Source organism: Nelumbo lutea, chromosome 5 (assembly GCF_056320005.1).
Source record: "Nelumbo lutea isolate HS-2025 chromosome 5, American lotus-T2T, whole genome shotgun sequence".
NCBI lineage: Eukaryota > Viridiplantae > Streptophyta > Magnoliopsida > Proteales > Nelumbonaceae > Nelumbo > Nelumbo lutea.
In genome coordinates, this window is record NC_142688.1 from 55489428 (window position 1) to 55502739 (window position 13312).

General features: G+C 42.2%; 1 long non-coding RNA gene across 1 annotated transcript; it reads left to right on the forward strand.

Annotated features, from left to right (window-relative positions):
* Positions 1–7888: 7888 nt before the first annotated feature.
* On the forward strand, positions 7889–12996 carry LOC148852523 (uncharacterized). Its single transcript, XR_016098654.1, has 2 exons — positions 7889–8284; positions 12579–12996. It is a non-coding gene; the product is annotated as an uncharacterized LOC148852523 (long non-coding RNA).
* Positions 12997–13312: the final 316 nt, after the last annotated feature.

A 13312-nucleotide genomic window follows, 5' to 3' on the forward strand; every position in this document is an offset into this window, starting at 1 on the left:
TAACTTTACGAAGGACCATGTCGCCAATGCGGAGGTTTCACTTCTTGACCTTGGCTTTATAGTACCGAGCTACTCTCTGCTGGTAGGTTGCGGTCCTGATGTACGCGAGGTCCCTTACTTCGTCGAGTAGATTGAGGTTGGTACGCAGCTCATCTTCGTTCATCTGATCGCTGTATGCTTCTAGTCACAGCGTAGGTACTTCAATCTCTGCGAGGATAACTGCTTCGGTGCCATAGGTGAGGTTGAAGGGAGTTTCTCCCATGGCGGTCTTCTCTGTGGTCCGGTAGGCCCATAGGACACTGGGTAGCTCATCTGCCCACAACCCTTTAACTCGGTCTAATCGTGCCTTCAGTCTACGGAGGATGGCTCTGTTTGTGACTTCTACCTGACTGCTTGCTTGAGGGTGTGTGACTGAAGTAAAGTTTTATCGGATCCCCATGTCTTAGCACCAGTCTTGGAATTTGATGTCCTCGAACTGCTTACCGTTGTCAGAGATCAATACCCGAGGTAACCTGAAGCGGCACACAATGTTCTTCCAAAAGAAGTTTTGGACATTCTAGGCTATGATTGTTACAAGGGGTTCAACCTCTACTCACTTGGTGAAGTAATCCACTGCTACTACTAAGAACTTCCTCCCACCCGTTGCTGGCAGGAATGGCTCGAGTAGATCGATGCCCCATTCTGCAAAAGGCCACGGACTGGTGAGATATTTGAGGTTGGCAGCGGATTGGTGGTGAATATTGGCATGCTTTTGGCATTTGTCACATTTTCTAACGAGCTCAATAGCATCTGCCTTCAATGTTGGCCAATAATACCCCTATCGAAGTGCCTTTTGGGCGAGAGCCCTGCCCCCCAAGTGTCTGCCGCACAGACCCTCATGAGTGTCGCGGAGTACGAGCTCAGCGTAGGTCGCAAGCAACGCAGGTAGGGGAGCGTGTAGGATCTCCGGTATAGCCATTCGTCTATCATGACATATTTGGCTGCCTGGCGCTGCACCCTTCTAGCTGCATTGAGATCTACAGGGAGGGTCCCGTGTAGCAAGAAGCTCGCAAGTGGGTCAATCCAGCTCGATTCTGCTTGAACGATGGGAGCGACCTCCTCTGCCTCCCCCCCCCCCCCCCCCCCCGAGAATGCTAAGCCGAGGCAGGTCCCTTATGTACATAGTTCTCATGGTGATGTCGTTGGTGCTGGTTAACCTAGACAGGGCATCGGCCTCAACGTTCTCCGACCTAGAGATTTGTCTGATGAAGTATGACTAGAAGTTGAGCAGGGCCTCTCTGACTTTGGCTAAGTAGGCGACCATGGTAGGCTCGTGAGCATCGTACTTGTCGGTGACCTGGTTGACCATGAGCTAGGAGTCGCTGCAGATAACGATGTACCTGACTTTTACTTCTCTGGCTAAGGCTAGTTTAGCTATCAATGCCTCATACTCCGCTTCATTGTTAGATGCCGCGAACTCGAAGCGCAACGCGTACTCCAGTTTCGTACCACTTGGACCGTACATGACTATTCCGGCTCCGCTGCCCTGTTGGTTCGAGGAGCCGTCTACGTGAAGGATCCAGGTCTCCTCATCCCAGCTCGCGCTTGGCCAAACTAGGAGAGATGCCACACTAGCTGCTACCTCATGGGGCTTAGACTCAATCGGCCTGGGAGCTTCGGGCCCACTCGAACTAGGGACCTCGTGCTCAATCGGCTTGGGAATTTCGGAGCTGATTGTGCATTCGGTGATGAAATTTGCTAAGGCTTGAGCCTTAATGGTAGTTCACGGCTTGTACTGGAGGTCGTACTCGCTAAGCTCAACGGCCCATTTCGTCAACCGACAGAGACCTCAGGCTTAAGTAAGACTTTCCTTAGGGGTTTGTCGGTGAGGACAATAACAGTGTGAGCCTGGAAGTACGGGTGGAGCTTCCGAGCTGCAATTACTAGGGCATATGCTAGCTTTTCTATCTTCGGATATCTCATCTCTACTCCTTGCAATACTTTACTAACATAATAGATGGGTCGTTGGACCCGATCTACTTCCTTTATTAGTACCGAACTGACCACTTCGTCACTCGCCGAGAGGTACAGTTCTAAAACATCACCCTCCTCGGGCCGGGTTAAGATCGGCACACTAGCGAAGTATCTCTTGAGCTCGTCAAACGCGACCTGGAAATCTTGGGTCCATTTGAACCCTTTGCTCTTTATAGCCTTAAAGAATGGAAGACAGCGGTCCGCCGACTTGGACATGAAGCGGCTTAGGGCGGCTATGTGGCCATTTAATCTCTGAACCTCCTCCAACCTCCGAGGTGGTCTCATGTCTAAGATGGCCTTAATCTTATCCAGGTTGGCCTCAATGCCGCACCGGTTAAAGATGTACCCTAGGAATTTACCCGAGGTCACACCGAATACACCCTTGTTTGGGTTCAATCTCATATTAAACTTACGCAAAATTTCAAAAACAGAATGCAAGTCTTGTATTAATTCATGCGGAAATTGAGTTTTGACGACCATGTCGTCTACATAGCATTCTACTTTTCAGCCAATTAATGGTGCAAACAACCTATTTACAAGCCTTTGAAAGGTTGCCCCTGTGTTTTTCAACCCGAAGGGCATAACCTTGTAACAGTATAGATCGAACTCCGTGATGAAGGCAGTCTTTTCTCCGTCTTCCGGGTCCATCTTTATTTGGTTATAGCCCGAATAGGCGTCTAAGAAACTTAGCAACTTGTGCCTTGAAGTCGCATCTACCAAATGGTCAATTCTGGGGTGCGGGAATCAATCTTTCGGGCAGGCTTGATTTAGGTCAGTGTAGTCGACGCACATGCGCCACTTGCCGTTAGCCTTCTTTTCCAGAATGGGGTTGGCTACCTAGCTCGGGCAATGGACTTCTCTTATGAAGTCAGTTGCGTGGAGCTTCTCGACCTCCTCGTCGACCGCTTTCCACTGCTTCGGGGCTAGGTTGCGTTTCTTCTGTCTAACGGGCCTAACTACAGGATCATTATTCAGCTTGTGAGTTATAAGGTCGGGGTCTATATCGAGCATCTCTTCCGCGGACCATGCAAAAATATCTAAATTTTGAAGTAAGAAACTTACCAATTCGAATCGTAGAGGTTCCTGGACGAAAGCACCGATCTGAAGCATTCAAGCTGGGTTTGCGCCTGAGGTCGGAACAGTGACTATTTCTTCCGTGGGTGCAGCACATTCTTCGCCTTGCTTTATAGGCCGCTCCAGTTAGAGGTCATCGGCCACCTTGGTCTTTTCCTTTAGGGCGGCGACATAGCACTTGCGGGACTCGAGCTGGTCGCCCCGTGCTAACCCCACACTGAATTCTGTAGGGAACTTCATTGCCAAATGATAAGTGGAGACCACTGCCCGTAGGACATGGGTGATCGGCCAACCTATTATGGCATTGTATGGGGAGGGGGTTGCAACCACCAGGAAGTCATGGTTGAGTCTAACTATGCAGGGCCATGTGCTGACTTCCACATGTACTGTCACTTTCCCAAGGGGCTTGACTTCTTCTCTGCTGAAGCCCACCAAAGGAGTGTTCGCGGGCTTCAAATCACTTCCCTGCAACTGAAGCTGGTCGAACGCAGCTTTGAAGAGAATATCTGCCGAGTTGCCTGAGTCAACGAGTACGCGTCTAACCTCAAAGTCGTTGATCCTCAGCTTTATCACAAGTGCGTCATCGTGAGGGTAGTGGACCCCTCGTGCATCGTCTTCAGTGAAGAAAATTGGCTCTTCTGTCTTCAGCCGCTTCGGAGGATTCTGTTCTTCCCGAGCAGCTTCATGAACTGACGTCCGAGCTGTCGCTGAAGTACAACCCGCAATGATCGAGCCTCCCACTATCATGTGGATGGTGCCCTGAACCGGCCTCTCTTTTGAAGGCTGCCTCTGTGACTGTTCGACCGGTCTACTGCTGGACTCGGGAGCGTCCTTACCGTGCTCCCCTCGCCGACCTGTTTTATTATTATCATTATTATTATTTTTTACTAAATTCCTTAAATATCCGCGACGGATGAGCTCCTCAATCTCGTCACAACGGTTTTTACAATTTTCGGTACTATGACCGTGATCTCTGTGAAAACTATAGTACATATTCTTATTTCTTTCTTGGGATTCCCCTCAAACGGAGTGGCCACTTCACATATAGGGCATCCTTGATTGCCATCAGGATTTCAGCCCGCTTTGCGTTCAGTGGGGTATAATCAGTTTGGTCCGCTACTAGAGCTCGGAACGACTAACCTGGCTTTGCCCCCCGAGTTGCATCTTTTTTCTTTCGGTTGTCCCCTTGGCTGGAAGGCTCTCCTTCCCTTTTCCTCTTCTCGGGTGCGCCCTCGCCCTTCTGGTTGATCTTTTTCTCCATGGTTATAAACCTGTCCACGAGCTTAAGAAATTCGGTTATGGTCGCCGGTTGGTTGACGACCATGTGCTATTTGAACTCTTTATGCGTCACACCTTTCTTGGCTGCTACAAGGCGCACGACAAGGTCCAGGCGCAGTATCTGCATGCACGCATCATTGAACCGCTCGATATAGCCCCGGATGGACTCTCCCTCTCTCTGCACTATGTTGAGGAGACTTTCTTCTGTTCGCGAGTACGACTCGCTGGTGACGAAGTGGCACGTGAAGGTTTGCGCGAACTGCGCCCAACTTCGTATCGATCCAGGTGCCAGGTTCCAATACCACGCACGGGCTACTCCTTTGAAAGTGGTGGAGAAGGCCACACACATGCATGACTCACTAGCTCTTGCTAGGTGCATCTGCGACTGGAAGGCATCTATGTGATCATTTGGGTCAAGCGACCCGTCATACTCGTCGAGAGGGTGGAATTTAAAATCTTTAAGCATTGGGACTGCCAGGAGTTTGGAAGACAGGGGGGACGGAACTGAAAGGAGGGGAGCCTTGACTTCGCCCGAGCTTACCTCTTTTTTGCCTTTGAGCTTGGGCAGGTTGTGGGTGGCAGATCGGCGAGCTCGGCGGTGTCTCTGCTTCTTGGCGGGCTTGGCATTTATGCTACTCACCTCCGTGCTGTCAAGAATGATTTGTGCAGCAAGTAGCTCGGGCCGCTGGTGATGGCTGTAGATAGAAGGATCTTGCTTGGAGTTTGCAGCCAGGATCTCTAACCGGTTCTCAAGGATTGGGGCTTCAAACTTTGACTACTGAGGTGATTTAGACATGGCGAGCTGGGGTCCTCCCGACCTGACCGCCCGCGGTGTGACTGGGGTGGCCGGTCTTTCTTGTCTGTCGCGAGAGGAGGCCTAGCTATTAGGAGGGTTTTGGGAGGCTTCTCCTTGGCGAGAGGGGCGTTCGTCCTGGCGGCGAGACTTAGCTCACTGTGAGGCTGGGCGCCTAGGAGGGAGCTGCGCCTGCTGAAGCTGGGGTTGATGCAACTGGGGGAATTGTTGTTGGTAGTGATATTGGGAGACGTGGTGCAAAACTTGCTGCTGGTAAATCAGGTGTTGCTGGAGCTGCTACACTTGGGCTTGCATGGCCTGCATGCACTGCATCAGATCGTCGAGCTGGCTTTGGCTGGTCGCAGAGGAACAACAATTGGTTCAGCAAAGGTCATTTCGACCGAGGAAGGTAGGGGAACACCCACAGGTGCTGTTGCTCGCGACATGTTTAGGTTGGGAACTCCGTCCACTGAGAGAAGAATGGTGAACTGCCTAATGCAGACCATGGGAACTTGGGGCTGCTCCCCGGAGTTACCCATCTCCATGCTTCGTCCAACGTTGCTAGAAGAAGCCATGAGTGCCGAGTTTTCAGAGAAGAAAGAACTGTGGAGGTTTAGAGGAAAGCTTTTAGAAGCGTTTCCCACAAACGACACCAAATGATGGTGCGCGATCCGGTCACTCCTAGCTGGCACTTACGTGGCTCCTGGAAGGTACCTGAGATGGAGAAGAGGAAGAATCCCCGGGGGCTTGCCCGACGGAAATACTTTGATGCTTAAGTTAGTACTCTGCAGCAGAAGCAAGGAGAAGATGAAGGCTAAGAATGTAGATAGCGTGAGAGTAGAAGATGATACCTCCGTTCCTTGATGCTAGCTCCTTATAACAGAAATCCGTTGTCTCAGGCCCACTGGCCTCTGATAGGGCAGGTATAACCGCCACTGTCATCCTGCCACAGCCGTTACTGGCGGGGCTGAGGTGGCACGCGCGGGGCCATCGCCGCAGTGTACGTGCCTGTCTGGTGTAAGGCACCCTCTGAAGGTGGCAGACACGACGCTGTCTGACGTGGGATATGGCTGCTGTTCCCAGATTTGTCGGGTACGGTGGTCGGGCAGGAGATCTTCATACGATGTGTCGGACTACCCTTCCGCGAGCTACCCTATACCGGACTATCTCGTAAGCGGCAAGCTGCCTGTGGCAAGCTAAGTCGAGCTTTCTGGCTTGAGGTGTCTTTACCTCGGGGTATCTATAAGCGAATCAGTGTGTCCCTGTCTGGGAGAGGCTTCCTGAGGAGTGTCCATGCGGCCCATTCCCGAGCTACTTTGTAGCGAGCTCGGAATACTTCAGGATTACCTTTATCAGAATTGGTCCTTGGGATGACTTGTCTGCTTGGGAGCTTGGGCGAGCTAGTTCCCCTAGCTCGCGAGCTAAAGTTGCCTCGGAGTATCCCTTCAAAGGTAGCTCGTGGAACCCGGAGCTCACGTTGTGGAGAGCTTCTCATTTTGTCAGCTACGATGTAGCAAGCTGCTTTTATGAGCCCGTCACTTGATCGCACTAGGCTACAATGTTGAGTTGTTGTTCGTGTTGAGTCAGTGTCCACGTGTCACCATCTCGTAGGTTGGGTCAAATCATCTTCCATCAATATGTATTTGTACTGTACATATTTGTATTTGTACTCCTTCCAAACTGAGCTTAATAGAAAAGTCCAAAAACAAAACTCTAGGGATTCGACTGGATGGCGAGTGAGGATAACATTTGTCTCATATTTCTTGTTTATTTTAATAAATTCAAACTGAACGGTTAGAAATTGAGCGATCTAATGAAAAGGAATAAAGAGATCGGAGGCTGATTGCAATGGAGGTGACAAAACAAGGGACAAAGAACGAAGGGTTTAGAGTTTTAGACGAGGAGGCAAAGCAGCTGCGGAAGTGCCTAGAGTGCCCGATGAGGGCTCTTGAAGGCCTACGAAGAACTCCCAAAATCTTTGTTGTCAGACACCGCTGACAAACTTTCCGCTCTTGAAGACTCCTTCAAACACCACAGCAATAGTCTCCTATCGAGGCATGACCGTTTACGAGGCCTTGATTCCCATGGCATGGGTTAAGGCATGGAAGACGAGGAGGATGAACGTTATAATGGTTCTCTTTGCTGTCGATGCCTGGTTTCCCTTGGACCCATCCTTGCCATCCCAGTTCCCCTTGAAGCATATCCATATGAATATATGCCTCCCATAGACTAGTATAGAACCCAATTCTACTTTAAGACAATATATAAATAGTAAGAATGGAATTAGTCAATTAACTAAATCATAAGGATATTTTAAGAATTTTGCCCTTTAATAAATGACCTTATATTTTATTTCTAACCAGTTTCTTTGATGGGATGTCAAAATAAGGTTAATTTGAACACGTGTCAACCATGTTGTGAGTTTAGATCTGCTCATCACAGTGTGTTCCTCACACTGACCTCACAACATGTTTTGGTTGTACATGGGAACGACTCCGAATCACTTGCCCATGAGATTTTTGCCCACATCTATTCAATACACACTATTCCCGTGAATTGGGAACATCTCCCCTTGCATAATACCATATAAAAGGATGAGATATTCTCCACGTGTGATTGTGATGTTGTGAGTAGACGTGAACAGAGTTTGTGTAGATAGGAGATTTGGACTCATTGAGAACATCTCTTGTTGTTGTATGTTATTATTTATGGGAAATGTTAGTGGGCAGTGAAAAGGGGTGGGTGTACTTGCAAGGTATATTTTTTGCTATGTCACATGTCAAAAGCTCTTAAGCTATGTTTGGTTTCAAGAAAAATGTAAGAAAAAGTTTGGAAAAATAATACAAGGCTTAGAAAGATTTTCCTACCTTTTCCTTCCTTTCCCTACTTTTTCACTCAAACCAAACACAGCCTTAGTTCTTACCCTAAGGTGCTGTCTGCTGGCATGTCTCAGAAAAAACAGATCACACACACTCTCTCTCAGTTTCGCCCTCACTCCTGCGCCGATCTCGCCAATGCGAAATTCCGAGGAGAATTAAGCCACTAGGAGCGACGAACTGCCGGCGGATTTCATGTGAGTAAAAAGGAAAACCATATCTGGTCGAGGATCAGACAATTTTCAACCTAGTAAGACATATTCGACCCTAAATCTTTTATTTTCTTCTATATTATATTTTGAATCTTCTCTGTGCCACCATCTCAGGATCATTTTCCTTCGCCGATAATGATTTATCTTTTATTGCTGATTTTAGTGGTGTCTGTTGTGTCTTTTCTCGGTAATTTTGTTAGGATCGTTTTCCGCTGTTCAGTTCTGTTTATCGTGGGATCTTCTCTGTTCCACTTTCTTAGGTCGTCTTTTTCTTCACCGATCTTGGTGTATCACTTTTCTTGCTGATTTTGGTGTGTCTGGTATGGCTTTCTTTCGCTGGTTTATTAGGGTCGTCTATAGAATAGATCTGTTATTTGTAGAATGTTCGGCATTAATATCTGTAATATTGAATCAGAATGGTTTTATTTTATTTTTTTTGAAGGTAGAATGATTTTATTTGATTTTTCTGTCTTTGATCTACATATATACTTCTGTATTTTGTAATGAAGTGAAGCATGTTTCTTTTATTTTTAGTTATTAATTCAATAATTATTCTTTTAATCCGACATCCGACATCAACCATTATTTTATATCACTTGAAAATAGCATAGTGATTATAGCATTTCTTGCACAAGGCCAGTCCGGATCTGATACATTATAACCTTTTTTTTTTTTTTATTTGATTAAACAGCTAAAAATAATAAAAGCAAAATAGTTTTATTATTTTCCAATTGCAAACTCTTTGTAAAATTTCTTTATTTCTTTCCACCTTCCAAGTAAATAAATTTTAAAAATACAAGATTTATTATATGACGAAACCAGGGAGATTGATTTTCAGTATATCCCACACTTTCTTTCATACCCCTATTCAAAAGCATGTTGCATTTATTTCTTAACTAATTATGATCATTACTATACTATTAACCATTGATTTACTGATCATAACTAAAATTTGAGGTATGGTCCTTGTCTTGCAAGAACTGAATTCCCTCCTCTTCTCTATGCCATTGAAAATAATCAAAGTAGAGTCTCATTGTCATTCCCATGCGACTATCAAATTTGAAACCACGAAATTTTGAAACAGAAACCATTTTCTTTTGTGTCATACACCAACTAAGTGTTAGACTTCAATATTAGTATGACCCTTGAATGAATTCCTCTTTTCCGTGGCCAAAATGGTATTGTCTGAACTGAAACCATAAAGTATATATTGTCTACTGACACCAAAGCACCAAAGTTCACTAAGAAACATATGAGAGAGAGAGAGAGAGGAGATATGATGATGATGAGAGCTTGAGTTGGGGGTGGGGGACGGGTTGAGGTTAGCCTTGGCTCAGTGCATCGTTATTACACTGGCAAACTCCATGAAAAGTAGAACAGAGTTGTGATATGAATGAAGTCCTTTTAAAAGTCAAAACCTTCTAATTATAAAAGCAGTAAAACGTAGTAGGAATTGCAGTAGCAATGGTCACCACAACAGCCTCCTTCATCCTATCTGTAAGGCCCTCTGTCGATAGTTGAAAGAAAAAAGAAAATCAAAATGCCAATGTAAGAACTTGGGTTTCATTCAGTCTTGAAGAAAAGCATTACTTAAAATTCCTGTCTAACCGATAATTTGATGGAGACTACAACGTCTAGGTATAAGTTCTTTAATTAAATAATTAAAGGGTTTCATTCCAAAGAAAACTAAGACGAGAAGAAAAAAAAAAACTCTAGGAAAGTTGGGGACAGAAAATGATATATTCCTCATTTTGCTTTTAGTTACCTTTTGGTTTAAAAAATGATAAACTAGCTAATAAAAATCCATCATAATGATTGGTCAAAATTTCAAACCTTGAGATCCTTTGGTATCATGTCCATTTGCTCTCATTAGGGCTGTCCACAGACTCCCAAAGTCTAATATCACTCCAAATCTGATTATCTCAGTTTCGGATGTTAGAAATTGTATTCAATTAATAACTGGATTTGGTGCAAATTTAAGTCCATTGGATCCAATTAAAATTCGAGGCCAATAAAAAAGTATTATTTTAGTATAGTTATGTCTATATGTATAGATATTATATACAATTATTTAGTGTTTATAACTAATAAATTTAATTTTTTATATTTATATGCATTTTTATACATGTCATCATCACCATCATCATCCATGCTTTACCCCAACTATATGGTATTGGCTACATGAATCTTGTTTCTCCAATCGGTTCCATTTAAAGCCATATCCACTAGTAAATTATTAGTCCTTAAATCATTTATTTACTACTTATACCCATGTCCTTTTTGGCCCACCGTCTACCCATACTTCTTGTAGTTCCTTCAACTTATAACATATCACTTCTTTTTAACTACCAAGCCATCTTAGTCTAGTTTATCATTTTATCACCAATTGGAGCTACTTCTAGGTTCCTATAGGTGACTTCAATCTTAATCCTAAGGTTTTAAAAACTGAATCGGATGATGAACCGCTCAGGGGTCTAGTTCTCGAGTTGAACGGTCCGATCGTTCGACAAACGGTTTGTGTTGACAAAAATATAAAAGAATTAAAAAATATTATATAAAATGGCCAAAAACTGTTGGATGGTTCGAACGGTTCAACCACCTGAGTTAGTGGTTTGTTGGCCAAACCAACGGTTTTTGCCAAAAATACGTTCCAATTCTTCATTTTTTCTATTAGATAAAAGTTGAGATGCAACCCTTCATTTTTTCTATCATGTTCCAATTCTTTGGGTGACATCTTCCTTAATCTTTCCCTTGTTATGAATTATTAAACCAAGGAATTGGAAATGGCCAAATTGAATTATCTCTTGGTTTCTAATCATAAGTGTATCTTGATATATGTTCCTATTATTACTAAATTTACATGTTATATACTCTGTTTTAGTCCTACTTATTTTAAAACCTCTTGTTTATATGGCATTTGTCTATAAGTTTGATTTTGCATTTGTTCATTAGTTTTATTAATCAAAACAATATATCACCTACAAACAACATGCACCATGGAATTTCCTCTTAAATTTGCATGGTTAATTCATCCATGATTAATGCAAATAAATAAGGGATAAGTGCTGAACCATAGTGAAGATTCATTGCAATTGTAAAACCTGAAGCCTCACATATTGGTGTTCTAACATTAGTTGTTTCTCCCTCATACATATCCTTAATTAAGTCTATATTACTTACTTTGAACTATCTTTTTCAAGACCTACCATATTATCTTTGTAGGGATTTTATAATATGCATTTTTTTTTAAATTAATGAACACCATATGAAGATTTTTCGTCTTATCTCCAAACTTTTTTATCAATCGTTTCAAAAGAAATATAACTTCCATTGTTGATCTCTTTGGAATGAAGCCCAATCAGTTATTTGATATACTTGTTTCACATCATAATCTTTGTTCGATTATTCTCTTCCAAAGTTTTATAGTGTGGTTCATGGGTTTAATCCCTCTATAGTTATTATAATTTTATATATCACTTTCGTTTTTAAATATGGGCATCATATTGTTGTTTTTTTAATCATTTTCTTTTTCAATATCTTACTAAATAGCTTAATTAGTCATAACAAGTTACCTTTTCCATACCATTCTATTTTTCTATTTGAATCCCATCAGGTCCTAACACTTTTACTTTTATTTTATTTTGTGCCTCTTTTATTTTAGTAGGTTTAACTATATAAAGGTATGCATTATTTTTTACACTAGTATTATTGCTAGATTCTCATCTATTTGCCTTTCATTTCTTTCAGCTTTGTAGTTTATAAATTATTATTTTTTTCTTATTCTTTAGTGCTTAATTTATGTTAAATCTCATCATAAATCCTATATTTAACTTCATTCCCATTCTTTTTAACTTCATTTTCTATGCATTTTTTCTTTTGTCATTCTTTATAACATTCTCACCTTAAGATATCACCTCGTATTGATATGTATTGCCTGATACAATATGATATTGATACAATACACATTGTATCATATCAATAATTTGATCCTTGGCCATAAAACTTTTATATATTTTTTCAGGTACAAACTCCACATACTTTAATTTTTGTTGTGCACTCAACACAATGCAACAGATATCGATATTTTCATCTTTTCAAAATTTTCTTAGTATTTATCATGTTTACCTATTATTTTATAAGATAAGATTTTAAAATCAAAATCCTTCTTACAACACTATTGTAAAATGGCATTAAGGTTACTAATTTTAAAAAGAAAAGAGTTGAAATGTTAAATTATAAATATTGTAAGATTTTAAAAAATCTCTTTACATTGTTTTAATCTTCACCCATTAAGCTTTTCTTTTTCTCTCATTAAGTTCACTTTCATAATAGGAAAAGAAGCCGAGAAGAAGAAGATCGTATCTCCTATAGATCGACAAAGATTTCCTAGAAGAAGACCTTAGAAGTGAAGTGTTTGATTAAATCTGGTTGAGAGTTAGTTTATTGCTTTCTATTTTTCTTTGTTTTTATAGTTGCTTCATTCTCTATCTCTTCCGATAATGGCGAAGGAGCAACAAATAATCTCTCGGCCATGGATCCTTGAAGCCGTTCCTCTCTTCGTTGTCGTTCTAATCACTGCTCACGTCCTCGCTTTGGTTTATTGGATTTACAGATTAGCCACTGAGAGACCACCTCCACGAAGAAAGGCACACTAGAATAAAGAAGGTTGAATGTATTCTCTTCATTGATTTGTTTAAAGAACACACATGTACTTCGTAAAGTTTTAGAAGAATTTTTCATGATTTAAGCATGCTTGTTTTTGTTTATGGCTAATTTCTTACAAAGAGCATATGATTATAAACTTTGGATGCACCTCATTTATGTGTCAAAGCAAAGATGTCATGATTAAAAGTATATTTGTATTATTCACCTCATTTTCCTAATAGGAGTCTTATTCTTTCGACATTTTAAAACTTCTAGATAATATCTAATATCATACATTTCAAGTTCTGTGCAGTAAAAATATCAAGAGAGAACCATTTTTTACTTTGTATCTTTTCATCCTAAACATAAAATTTTGAATTTTTATAAATTAAATAAATATTATCTTATATACAATTATTATC